The sequence below is a fragment of the Dysidea avara genome, chromosome 10, assembly GCF_963678975.1.
Source record: "Dysidea avara chromosome 10, odDysAvar1.4, whole genome shotgun sequence".
Lineage (NCBI taxonomy): Eukaryota > Metazoa > Porifera > Demospongiae > Dictyoceratida > Dysideidae > Dysidea > Dysidea avara.
This window is the reverse complement of record NC_089281.1, coordinates 7,894,069-7,907,539: the sequence shown is the minus strand read 5'-3', so window position 1 is coordinate 7,907,539 and position 13,471 is coordinate 7,894,069. Positions and strand designations below refer to the sequence as shown.

The following is a 13,471-nucleotide window of genomic DNA, read 5'->3' as shown; positions in this document are numbered from 1 at the left end:
TGGACCACTGACTCTAAAACATTCAGTATAGCTTTATTATGACTTCAATGTTGAATGTACCATAATTGATCTTCCTAGAAGACCACGTCACTGAGTAAGCAAACATGTGCAGGTAGCTATGTAGCGTGTGGTGTAAGTGTTAGTAATGGCTACCACAATAATTAGCTAACTCATTTCACAGAATACATTACACTATGACTTATCATTAGCAGAGGTAACAGTTCCTTTGAAGGCTTGTTACTGTGACTATTTAGATACTATAATAAGTGCATCTATATAAGTACATAAACACAGATGAGTATTCACTGAGGCCAGGATATTTTAACCAGCCTAGAGCCTATTCCTGGCCATTTAATGTCAATAAAGTTTGCAAAGTCTCTGAGGTAGCTGAGCTCAACTGAAGTGTACAGAAAAACCATCATTACTGATGAAAACAATGTGTATAGTTGCAAAGCTAATAACATTAAGTGTGGCGAGTCTGGCCTCAGAAACACACTACCATGTACAGATGAGGTGATAGCACCAAGTGGTTGTGGCAGGAGTAAAAGAAGAAGTTTTAAAAGACGTACCTACTTACATACATACCTACGTACATACAACACGCTGTACACCGGTGGTATAAAGTTGGAGAATTTCTATTTCTGCTTTTCTCATTCATTAGCCAACTCACAACCTGGTAATATTGCTTATAACCCTTTACACCAAGTATATATTATGACATTGAAAAACTGAAGGAGTATATAGAAGCTGCATGTTACCTCTTGCAAGGACATCTGTGACAGAAACCAACAGATCAGTGGCTTACTAGTCTTTACGTTGTGTATACTGTGATATGGAGCAATGAGTAATATAAACTATTTCTGGTGGACTCGAGATGAATGTTCAACTGAAATATCTAGAGCTCACAAGATGGTGTATGAAGCAGGCCAAAGTGTGTGTGTGTGTGTGTGTGTGTGTGTGAGGGGGGGGCACAACTTTGACCAGTTAAGCAGTAGAATTTGTATACCAGAAATATAAAATTGACATTCTAATTAGAATGATTGACTACTTGAGTATCTTTTCTTACAAGTGTTACCCTGGGTGTCACTCCTATGTGAGTTGTTTTAGCTATACTTTGACTTTAGAATGTACAGTCTGGGGCCCAGCCTTTCTAAACGGCATAAATCAGTATGTATAGCTACACTACACTACAAAGGAAACACTAGCTATGGTGACAAGCTGAATCAACTCATGATCAGTCTAAGCGGAATTTTGTGCAGTGTGTGAGGAGCAAACATCTAGTCAGATACCACAAGGAGGCTATATTGTAAAAACCAACGATTCATTAACAGTGCAATGGACTAATGCCAGATATCTCAGTAGTGAGTTGAATCCAGGATGTGGTCTATTCTACAGAATGGAACGCTTAAACTTGCAGCTTGGCTATCGTTGCTGGAATTGCATTTTATCAGTGGAACCTCCAGGAAAATGGAATAGCCGGGATAGTAATAAAATATTAATAGCTGTCTCATGCAGTGATTGTTCTCCTATACCTGATATATCAAGCAGATCTCTTTGATTCATTTATTGCATGACCAAGGTAACTACAATACAGTAGCTGATTGGATGTCAGTTGTTTCTGCTGATCTTGACAAGATGAATTGTTTAAAAGACCACTCAATTTCTTCAGTTTCCGAGCATAATGTCCACCGAGAAATTAACTAGAAAGTTACTGGTGACAGGAAAAGGCTAGTTGATCATGACTTTATTCAGTCTAATAAACAGAATATACGAGTGTGGTATTACTTTCAGATGAGCTGCGATGAGATTAATGGAATTTTGGTTGTGATTGGAGACAATAAATATCCAAAAGCAAACTGACTGTATATTAATTCACTTTCTTTATATTTTCTCAATTTTGAGCCTGTATACGAATAATTAAGTCAATAGAAATCCTAGAATAAGATGGAAAAAATTTATTCTTATTTACCTATACTGTACAACTTCAAAGTAAGGCCCAAACGAACTTTGATGAATTCGAAGGTTCGTTCGAAAGAACGAACATTCGAATGTGGGTTGAACAGTTCGAACTATAGTTACTAATTAGATAGTGATACAGTTAAGCTATCCATTTTGCTTTGTTGCATAATGATGTGGGGGAGGCCAGACATATTGTATTAGGCATTTAATGAAGTTATGTGTTGATGGTTTAGTGGTGGTCACAGGCCATGCCTCTATGAGGTTTTAAGGTTTCTACGTGGTGCCATCACTTGTCTCAACTGTATAGCAGTAGTAAAATATACAGCAGTAGTAAAATATACAGTGTTGGGCAAGTTACTTTGTAAAAGTAACTAGTTACATTGTAAAAGTAACTAGTTACATTGTAAAAGTAACTAGTTACATATTACTTGCAACAGAACTATTTAGTTACAGTTACATATTACCCATAAAATAAAGTAACTGTAATAATATTACATATTATATTACTTTGTGTCCACAGCCTTAAGCTGTCACGTGTGAAACTTTTATCTTCCCGTCAAAAGACACATGTCACTAACCTTGATGTTTCATGTGATACAATTAACCAACATTTTCTTACTGTTGCAGAAAAGACTGTTGCTGACCTGCCATCTTCCTCTATTTCTCCATTGTCTTATATAGATTGTGTAGATGTACCAGATTTTTCTCTATCTGAAGTTCATGTGGATGATGTTTTTCAGCACATTCAAGCTTTAGATATTCATAAAGCTGTAGGGATTGATGAGATACCAACAAGGTTTGTTAAAGCTGCTCCTTATGGTATGGCTGTGATTTTAACTACACTAATTAATATGAGTATTTTGACGTGTACTTTTCCTGATTTGTGGAAAACTGCTATTGTCACTCCAGTTCAAAAATCCAAACAAAACAATTCTTTGAGTAATTTTCGGCCTATCTCCGTCTTACCTGTTGCTTCAAAGATTTTGGAGCGACTTGTTTTTGATGCAATGGTTGGTCATTTACTCAAATATAAACTTCTTTCTACAGAACAATCTGGTTTTCGTCCTGGGCATTCTACACAGGATGTTTTGTTATGTGTTACTGATTCATGGCTCAAGGCAATAGATGATGGAAAGTATGTTGGTGCAGTGTTTCTTGATTTAGCTAAAGCTTTTGACTGTGTTGACCATGAGATATTGCTTAAGAAGTTGACATGCTATGGTGTTAGGGGAGATGCTCTCAAGTGGATGCAAAGTTTTTTGTATGGCAGATTTCAGCGGGTTTCCCTGCATGGTACTTTGTCAGCTAAGGGTGAGGTTAAAGTTGGTGTGCCTCAAGGCTCTATTCTTGGCCCGTTGCTATTTTCCATTTATGTTAATGATCTTCCAACTGCCATTACTGATGTTGATGTCAATTTATATGCTGATGATACAGAGCTGCATTATTGTCATAGTGACTTCAGACAATTGGAGTGCATTCTACAGTGTGCTGTTACACAACTTTTTATATGGTTGGTTGCCAACAAGTTGAAACTGAGTGTTCCAAAGTCCTCGTCTATGCTCATTGGGACCCGACAGCGTATTTCTGGGAAAACCCTACACCTATCACTTGACAGTTTACCACTACAACAGGTTTCTACTGTGCGATATTTAGGAGTTTACATTGACCAACATTTAACTTGGCACCAACATGTGGAGTATGTTTTACGGAGGGTTCGTGGCAAATTATATTCAATTAATCGCCTTAAGCCACTCACTCCTACTGTGTTGAAATTATTATATCAGGCCCATGTTTTACCTATAATTGACTACTGTGATGTTGTATGGGTACCTACTAATGTTGGCCATCTTAAGAGACTGGAAAGACTTCATTCACGGTTTTCATCATATGACTCTGCCAGATCTTCTGCATTTAATCTTACTTTAGTTGAACGTCGCAGATTTCATATTGCCATACAAGTATACAAGATCTTAAAAAGGCTATCACCCTCCTACTTACTTTCCACCTTCAAATCTGCTTTATCCGTCACAGGTCGTGCAGGGCGCAATGTCCATCGTTTGTATGTACCTGCTGTGCGATTAAACTATGGCAAACGAAGTCTATATTATCGTGGCACAACTATATGGAACAGCCTGCCTACCTCAATCACCGAGATGAACTCATTAAATAGCTTTAAGCTAGCTTATTTAAGTCATATTTAGTTAATTGTGTGTATATATGTACCTATATTGTTTTTGTATGCTTGTTCAGGGCACAGCTGAAAAATAGCTTTTGCTGATGCTGTCTCCCTGTCTAAATAACATTAAAAAAAAAAAAAAAAAAAAAACTACCACCTTATCACGTGACATGATTGCGTTGTTGGACAATGTGCAAATCTTGGTTATAAGTAAGAAGCTAGTGAATAAGCTTCATTCAGTAGGCCTCGTTACTTCGTTGTGGTTAGGCGTTACTCAGAGGATTAGTAACAAGATTAGTAACTTTGTTACTTTTAGTAATAATATTACGTCATATTAGACTCGTTACAGTAATTGTATTACTCAGGTTACATGTTACGTTTGTAAGTGCATTATATTACCTGTTTTCATAGCATATTTCGTTATATTACTTTGTTACCACAAAAGTAATAATATTACGTAACGCGTTACACCCAACACTGAAAATGTATTTAAAACCTAGTAATCACAAACATTTTTACTTGTGGTATCAATTTCAAGTTTTCTCAGTGACACTGTTGAGTCAGTACAACTGCATGTGTGTGTTGCAAACTTGTGAGACATGCATTTAACATTTGATATGCTGTGATTTATAATTTATAAACAGGAATCAGCTCCATTTAAAAGTTCGAAAGATTCGTGAACTTTAGTTGATGAATGTTCGAACCCTGACAATCCAAGTTCGTTTGGGCCCTACTTCAAAGGAAAATGAAGAAACCATACAGACAATCAATAAAATTAGTACAATTACACAATAAGGTGAATTATAGATTTAATTACTTGATATGAATTATTCCAAGGCAAAATCATAGATGAGAAAAACAAAGCCTGGTGAGGTCTTGGTTGATGACAGTGGTTGGAGATTAAAAGGGTGGTAATTTCTTGAATATGTTGCAAAGTGGAGGTACAACTCAAAATGGGACCCATCCAAAAACAGCTTATAGCTGTAAAAAAAGTGCGCGTCCAAGTAAAGCAGAGTTAACTGCGACAAAAAGTAATGATATCATAATGCGGCCATGTGCGAGGTGTGCAAGTTGTAATATTAGCTAATCAGATAATACAATGTTATTGTTAAAGTGTTAATGAGAACTATGTGATGCTGCTAGTTTTGAAGTGTGTGAGCATCTTCATAAATGCCACATAAATTTAATTCTCAATAAAGCAATGTGTATAGATTCTCTGATAGTAATAAATAGTTTGAGTTTGGCCACCTTTCCTTTGTTCGTAGCATTGCTGTATACAGGAAAGGCGGCCAAACTCAAACTATTTATTACTATCAGAGAATCTATACACATTGCTTTATTGAGAATTAAATTTATGTGGCATTTATGAAGATGCTCACACACTTCAAAACTAGCAGCATCACATAGTTCTCATTAACACTTTAACAATAACATTGTATTATCTGATTAGCTAATATTACAACTTGCACACCTCGCACATGGCCGCATTATGATATCATTACTTTTTGTCGCAGTTAACTCTGCTTTACTTGGACGCGCACTTTTTTTACAGCTATAAGCTGTTTTTGGATGGGATTTCAATACTTTTTGTTAGAATAAGCAATGCACTGTTGATAACAGTAGGTGAGTCAGTAGTTTCCATGGTTTTGACAGAAACCCCAGATTACAGTGACAGAATATTAAAATATAACTGTAATTTTAGTGGCCAGGGCCGCCCACATTGGGGGTAACTGGGGTATTTTTCCCCCTACCACAGCCTGAAAGGGGCCACTTGAATACCTGTTTAAAGAAAGATCGATATACTCTAATAGAGCAGTCAGGATCTAGACCCTTCCTTGCCCCTGGGCCCCTCTTTAACTCTTTTCCCTGGGCCCTCTAATTTCTCTGGACGGCCCTGTTAGTGGCATGCAACTGCAGTCAACTAACACCCATTTTAACTAGTAAACCCTTAACAACACTTTGCCTTTCATCTTGTACTGCATTGAAACGATCAAGATACTCTATTAGAGCAGTCACAAAACAGCTGTAACACAGCCATAGGCGGCGGAAAGGGGGGGGGGGGGGGGCTTAGCCCCCCCTCAGAATGATATCACACCGAAATTATCTTTCTTGGAGTGGGGCTGAAAACCGTGATAAAGATCGAGATACTCTAATAGAGCAGTCACTCTAATAAAGTATTCAGTGTGTAGCGAGCTATGTAAGGATTTTTATGTAGTTTATCAGCTAGAAATGGTAGCTGGTGAGGTGGAAGCTCTTGTCAGTTGGTTGCGACCTTTTTTTTTTTTTTTTTTTTTTTTTTTTTTTTTTTGGTCTCACCTTACTAAACTATAGAAATAAGTCTGGGTCAGCCCAGCCCCCCTCATATCAACTACTTGCTCCACCGCTGAACACAGCAATCAATATTTAGCATAGTTACAACTTCTGCTTAGCATCGGATTGTATAGTTTAAATTACTAGCTACTTACAGACTTTACAATATAAAAATATGGCACTTGTAGAAATGTGACTGTTTTATTAGAGTATCTCGATCTACTTCAAGCATTGACTAATTCAAGTGAAGAAGCTACGCCCCTGCCAAGAGATCTTGTGAAATGAAATGAGAATAGTAAAGAAAAGGCAAGTATGTACAGAGACAATAGAGGGGCGCGTAATTATGTCCTGTTGTAAATAAACGCCTTTAAAATTTATATTACTACTAAATAAACGCACCAGAATAGGCTTGTGTGGCTGTTGTCTCCAAGGTTGTCTCATTATTTGTCTTTTCGTGTTGAAGGGATTTAGTCGCAATTGGTGAGTTTAACTATACATGTATTTGTGTTGTAAAACTTAATTGTAAAAAGGCGATTAGCACATATCATGATAAACATGTATTTGTCACAGTAGAGTCTCTCACGAAGTCACGATTATTATGAGACATTGGACCAGGGTAAAAAATTTACTGCTATATTTAGAGGTTGTAGCGTTTGTATATCTTAGTATCTTAATAAATAATCCCCCATGATCACTAATCACTAATAGTACAGTGAAAACTGGTCATTATTCAGGCCGTAGGGACAAAATTTTCTAACCTTGCCTTTTAAAGAGGTGGCTGCATTATGCGGCCTTAAAAAAAGGTAAGAAGCATGCTGTTCTAACTGGCTATAGAGATGGATTTAGTGTATGACAGCGTATGAGACAGTGAGTGCTGGCAGCAAGGGGGCAGCCAATCTGTTAGAGCACCAAAAGCACTGCTTCAGACATAGGCAGTTGACTGTCAGCCCCAAGTGTAAAAAGTTTCACTGTTGGTCCTTATAAGCTCCTGATGAAGAAAGTGATGAAGTCATTATCCATAGGATATATTTTTCAGAGTATCCATTTCAGTTCTACAATATAGTAGCCAAGCATAAGATGAACATAACACAGCATTCCAGTAGTTTAGTGGTGACCACAACACTGCCTGAGTTAAACTGTGGTGAGATTTGAGACTACCAGAAGCCCTGGAATGTCTTCAACACATGAAATACCAAATATCTAATGCCTGGCTTTCATCCACAGTGGACCTGTCTTGGTGGCCACTTGTACAGAAGGGAAACAGCTAGTTGCCACACCCCTTAATTATCAATTTGTAAAATCGTTAGCAAAATTGTGTGTGCGAGCAAGTGCGATGTGGCAGTGCCGTGTATATGGTTGCTGCCTAGCAGTGACACATCACGAGTATTGAAGTCACAATGCGTTACTGTATCATCCATCTAAATACAATCTCTGAATGTGTCATTTTGTGTAGAGAGCAATCTTCCACAAGAAGTGACCTGCAGGTTTCAGTGTATATTGTTAACCATTAATATTGTTCACAATATTGTGAACTATATGTACAGTGAAACCTCACTTAGTGGCCACCTCTTTAATAAGACCACCTCATTATATTGGCCACCTCTAGTAGGTCCCAAATATAGCTAAGCATTACTTATGACCTCATTAATAAGGCCACCTTGTTATTCAGGCCAAATTTTTTGGTCCCACAGCCTGCCATATTAATGAGGTTTCATTGTACTTATGTGAATTTTTATTTTTCGTAACTTTTCTTCAGGTTTACTGATGGGCACTATGAAGCATTGTTGACTGGTACGTGTATAATGTGGTGACTTGAAATGCTAAAACAGTACGTAGCGTGTCTTGTATGTACATGTAATGTGTTGTAATGTGTCCACACATCCACACATCTTAGAAATAAATGTAATTGTATTCTCTATAAATAGTCAGTTCCATTGTGCCACTGGGTCATAAGTTGGTTGAGTATGGATCATCCAGGGCACTTGAGTCACATTTTGTCCTGGCCAAGTGGATCTCATCCACTGACAGAATATACAGGATCAGATCACGTGTATAAATTACGGTGGAACTTGTTTATTGCCACCTTCACTCATTCAGCAGGTAACAGTGTATAAATTCTCAATTGGAATTGGCTTTTCAAGAGTGGTTGTCTTTCTATACTAGTGGCCATTAAGATAGGTTGTACTGATAGAGTGTACATACTAGAGATGCAACAATATCCTCCACTTAGTGTCGTTTGATAGTGATGCAATGGAGACTATGTATTATTGCATTTAAATACTATACTATTATATTGCAACTCTAGCACGTATTTATAACAGGAATGTTTGTTAACCGTTAGACATACTGGAGCCACACCCACTCATCTGGATTCTACAAATGGAGTCATACCAACTTGTTGTCATCATACTCACTCGTTACTCCCATTGTGTTTGGATGAATATACATGCCGTCATGTGAGACTTGCTACCATGGCGGGCCACTGGAAAACATTTGCATAGCAGTTATATTACAGTCATTATTGTACAATTCTTACATTATTGTTGTGAAAAGTGTTTGGTATTCATGTGTCTCCTCTGTATGTTGTAATTACATGTGTAATTTTGTGTGGGGGTGCTATAAAATGCAATAATGCATGGTGACAATTGTATTAGGCGATTTTGCACACTTCCTTTTAAGCTAGCTACATGTGCTAATTACTCACAGCTTGTGTCAACAACTGGTAACCGCAGTTGTACTCTTGTGTCATTCTTTAAGCCGCGCCCTTAGAGGACAAATTATGTGGGGGCGACTAATTTCAAAACGAAGGATGGTATGCAGCACCATAGATTAGCTATATCTATGGACTATAATCTATGGCAGCACACTTCTTGGTGGCTATATGTACTGATTAACTACATAGAGCGCCAGTTCATCAATACCCAGAGACCGCAGTTGTGCTCTGCGTCATTCTTTAAATTCCGAGTAAAATTCTTAGAGAGCAAATGACGTGGGGGCGACTAAATTCAAATTTCAAACTAGCCATTCTCGAAAACAAATGTTTCAATCTGAACGAAACTTTCAGAACAGTTTAAAGACACATTGCCCTACATGCCAAGCGAGTATTGCGGAAAACAACAATCTGGGATTTGTATTTGGCCTCTAGGTCGACTGAGGACGACTGAAATTTCGTTTGGTGCTGAAATCACGACTGTAGGGTAATCATGTATGGTGAAATCGATGATGTGAATCTTGAGGTGATTGAGTGAATACTGAAGCGATAACAGGGCGATCAATGTTCGGAATGCACAAAGGAACGCAAGGCATACACCTGCGGTTGCGTCTAACCGCATGCGATAAAAAAAAAAATAAAAAAAAAAATGAAACGTCCCCTTTCATGTCGGCAATCTCGATCACGAAACAATCGGCATGGATTTGCTTCACTGCTTGTGTGGTAGTTACTAGTGACACGATGAGTTCAACTCCAGAGTTTCAGAGGGATAGCGTAAGTGACGGGTGGATTACAGGAAGGCCAAATTTGAGAACGTTCGTTCTTGTAAAATCCTCACGTAGTGGTCGCGTCATTTATTGTCTGCGGCGCGCGTTTCTGCTTTACTGGCCGCGCGACTCACTACCGTGAGTCTTGATATCAATTTCATTGTGAATAATTTGTATACATATATAATCTAGCATTGCTGTATTCATTTGTCCTCCACTAAACAGTGTTGGTACATTGGCAGTCTTCCTTGAAATCTCAACTATAGAGTAGATCCAACACAGAGCAGCCCGCTTTGTAAGAAATACATGTGATCCCACTGTAATTTCATGGACAAGCTGGACTGGGAATCACTTGAAAATAGATGAACAAATTAACCTGTTTTGTATGAAGTGAAGCATGTGAAATATTATACCTAAGATTCTTATAGTGCGTTTACACTAGCAGTTGGGCATGGTACAGCACAGCACGGTACGCTTAATTTTGCTAGTGTAAATGGGTATTGATCTGAGCCAAACTGTTGCGTGCCGGGCTCTCCTGGCCCTGCTACTTCAACCGTGCTGGAACGGTATGGCACGGCACGGTAGACAAATTGAAACAAACCTTGCTATATCCTTGGCTGCTGTACGTAAATACGATGGCTTCTACCATGGCCAAATGTGAAACAAAGTCCAGTTACCACATTCGACTTGAAATGAGCTGTCCACCGAACGGTAGCCGCTGATATTGTCCCTCAAATGGATTGCTGGTAACTTGTATGACAGCAACAGCTTGAAACGAACTTGAAAATGGCGAGGGCATCTCGTAGGACGATACTTTAGCCATCACATGCTTATGTACAGGGTGTATAAACTTGCCCAGCACGGTTATTTCCTTACCAATGTAAACGCGCATTTAAAACGTAGCGTACTGTACCGTACCGAGCTGGAGCTACTAGTGTAAATGCACTATTAGGTGGTATGTAATTAATGTGAGTGTTTCATTTCAGGTCTGACTAGATACATTGAAATCCCAAACACATCTTGGTCCAAATCACATTTGCCTGGTGGCTATGGGCATGGTTTCACATGCATGGAAGGCTTAATTGAGATATGGTTGATCTTGGAGTTTTGGCATTTAGCCTGATTCAAGGCTAGCAGTTAGACTCGTCCTTGAATTTGTATAACAGAAAAAATCAGCTTACTACTGAATACACCTGGTATTAGTCCACTGCACCGGCTGTTAATAACTCCATGCACACACTTTAATAATGTTTGCAGAATATAGCCTCCTTGCAGTGTCTACCGAAATATTTGCTCCTCACACATTGCACAAAATTCAGCTAGCTCTTTTCTGTCACTAGTATCTTCCTGCTTGCTTTATTTGTAGTATACATTTAGTGTACTGATTTATGACTTGAAAAGCTGGCCCAGACTGTTTTCTAAAATCAAAATAAGCAAAAGCAGTTCACATACTATTAACTTTGGTAAGAACAAGTGCCCTTCTTGATACAACTGTAGATGAACTGTAGATGAACTGTAGATGAACCATGGATGAACATCACTGAGACAGCTAATCCCACAATTAATACTTCGTTACTAATGACAACCAACAAGAACTCACAATCAATCCTTTAATTGTTTTTATCTTATGTTTAATCACCCGCTGGAGGTGCCACTGATAACTTGTAAGGGCAGCTTCAGCAATGGAAAGTTGCAAGCTTCAATCTGAGAAAGCGTTCCGTTCCATGGTTTAGTCCATCATTCCATTCTGTTCCGTTCCATAGAATAGACCCCACCTAGTTTTGCCGGTGTACTGAACAGTCAGAGATAACAGTGATCTGCTGCACTGTGTTATTTGGTGTAGACTATGGTATATTCAAGTATAATTATTTTTACTTTAAGACCTCAGGCATAGTCCAACAATCATAGAGGGTGTTATAAGTACATAATAACTCCTGAGTATGCTGCAGGCTGCTTGTTAAGCTTCATTGACCCAATGAAGATTACCTATTTTAATTTGAAAGCTCATTGTTGGCTACATCAAAGCATACTTTAGGTGGCATACTCTAATAGGACTCTACTAGCTACACTTCAACACTACATGCATGGGTAGCCACAAGAATGTTCATTAAAGAGTAAGACCTCACTCAAAGCCTTAGATCTGTTGCCCTTCAGTCTGGTGGTTGTATCCAATGGGTGTTATTGCAAACATGGGATTTTGTTTTCACTTGTGCTGATTGGTCATTGTTATGACTGAATGGAGGCTTATGGAATCACTTGTTTATCCATTCTTGTTGAAGCATGTGGGACTTACAGTAAATACCATGTTTCTGGCAAAAAATCCAAGTACAAACATGACCACATCACATGTGTGACTAATTCTTGGCAGCAAGTTACAGAAGGTGTTTAAGACTATCCCTGGCGTTGAAAGGGATAATTATATAATTATTGAGAAGTTTTGTATGGTCTTCCCTTTACTGAACTCCACAGTCAGTATCTGTACCCAGGTGTGCAAATTCAAATGATCACACGTGAACATTTGCACGTGATCCTTTTGCCATTTGTATTTTCGCAAGAAACCTAAAAGCATGGTAGTCTGGCAGTTTCAACTTTTATGGTACCACTCAGATGTAACATCGCTACATGTGCATGCAAGTGCATGTAATTTAAACCCGCAGTTTGAGTGAGGAGCATGATAGCCAGCGGTTGTGTACGAGTCTTTGTAGCTTGATGATAGGTTATTTTTCAGAAATGTGTCGTGATTCGCTTGTGTGCATGTACACATGCAAATACAAATTTTGGGTAAAGCTCTAAGAGACCAGTCAAGAAAATTTCTCGGTATGGATAGTTGTGACAATTAAAATATTATGAATTGTAATACTTGAAGCAACTGTGAATGTGACCACTTATGTTTGGCATACTGTATTTTGCGGACTGGACTCACGGACTGAGGTAGAAACAGCTTTTAAACAATAGTCCAGGCATTATCCATTTCTTGCAACACTGGAGATACTGTTATCGAGTTACAACTGCTGGTACTTCTTTTCCTTAAGTCACAAAGGTAATTTATTAGAATACACTTTACGATATTTGTTTCCTAGTAATGATAAACGATATAGAGGCTATTGTTGTAGTGTAGATACCTTCTTTCGCTGCTTCAGTATTGTGTTAGGGCTATAGTGATGAGCCAGTTTAATAGCATAGTCCATCACCTGTTGTGCCTCCCACTGCTGAGAGCCTGAGAATACTTACTGGTTCATTACTAGCTACAGCCTTAAATTAACACAAGTGCTAAGTACTGAAGCAGCAAAGGAAAACATCTACGCTACAACAATGCTTTGTCACTACTAGGAAACAAGTATTGTAAGTGTATTCTAATAATTTAGTGCATATGCAACCTTTGTGACTTGTAAGGAAAAGCAGTACCAACAGTTGTAGTTTGATAATGGTATCTCCAGTGTTGCAAGAGATGGATAATGCCTGGATTATTCTTTAAAAGCTGTTTCCAGCTTAGTCCATGAGTCCAGTCTGCAAAATATATTACATCCTCATGTTTACCTTTTTGCTGTA

General features: G+C 38.4%; 1 long non-coding RNA gene across 1 annotated transcript; it reads left to right on the top strand.

The window, feature by feature from the left end:
- Positions 1-5,592: 5,592 nt before the first annotated feature.
- LOC136268373 (uncharacterized) lies at positions 5,593-10,538 on the top strand. Its single transcript, XR_010706986.1, has 4 exons — positions 5,593-6,925; positions 8,202-8,273; positions 8,787-10,060; positions 10,115-10,538. It is a non-coding gene; the product is annotated as an uncharacterized lncRNA (long non-coding RNA).
- Positions 10,539-13,471: the final 2,933 nt, after the last annotated feature.